Here is a 747-nt window from a genome sequence, read left to right as displayed (position 1 = left end):
CTAAAAATGTTATAAATACTCGAACCTTACAATAAATTTTCACTGATAACTCTCCACATCAACCCTAAATCTTATTTAGAATCATTTTCTTTAAAAAATATTTTTAATTGATTTTTTTATATTTTTTTAAACTAAATTAATTTAATTTCAAATTAAATTAAAAAAATAAAAAAATTAAAATGAAAAATATAAATTAGCCTTATCAATCGCTTTTTACAATTTAAAAATAAAATAAAATTTAGACTTTCGAGCAAGCAAGTTTCAAAGAAAAACCACGAAGACCCAAACAAATATCTTCTCACAAGATTAAAAAAAGAGGATTAGCCCACGATGATTAAAGTAATCGATTTTCCCGGACTCCAATCACTGTAACAGCATCGATCCATGAAATCACCGCCGTGAGAGAAACCTAATCCATTATCACCATCCTCCGCTCGCCGATCAGTAAACCTTCTTCGAGAAGAGACCTCTGAGACTAAAAGCGCCCGTCGCGCTCCCATTGACGCCGCCGCTCTCCTCCGAGCTCACCCTTTCCCCGTGCCCAATACAACTGTCCACATTCAGATTCAACACCCGCACTCCGGCACCACCACCACCGCCTCCGGGAGCGGAGGCAGCCTGGCTCCACATTCGCCCCTTATCTTTGGATCCCACCGCCGCCCGCCGGATCTGCCAGACCGGGCTGGATCGTCCAAGATGCACGCCACCGCGGCCAGGGCTGGCAGCCCCCCGCCGCCCGCCCGCGGA

Source organism: Phalaenopsis equestris, unplaced genomic scaffold (assembly GCF_001263595.1).
Source record: "Phalaenopsis equestris unplaced genomic scaffold, ASM126359v1 Scaffold000293, whole genome shotgun sequence".
Lineage (NCBI taxonomy): Eukaryota > Viridiplantae > Streptophyta > Magnoliopsida > Asparagales > Orchidaceae > Phalaenopsis > Phalaenopsis equestris.
This window is presented reverse-complemented; position numbering follows the sequence as displayed.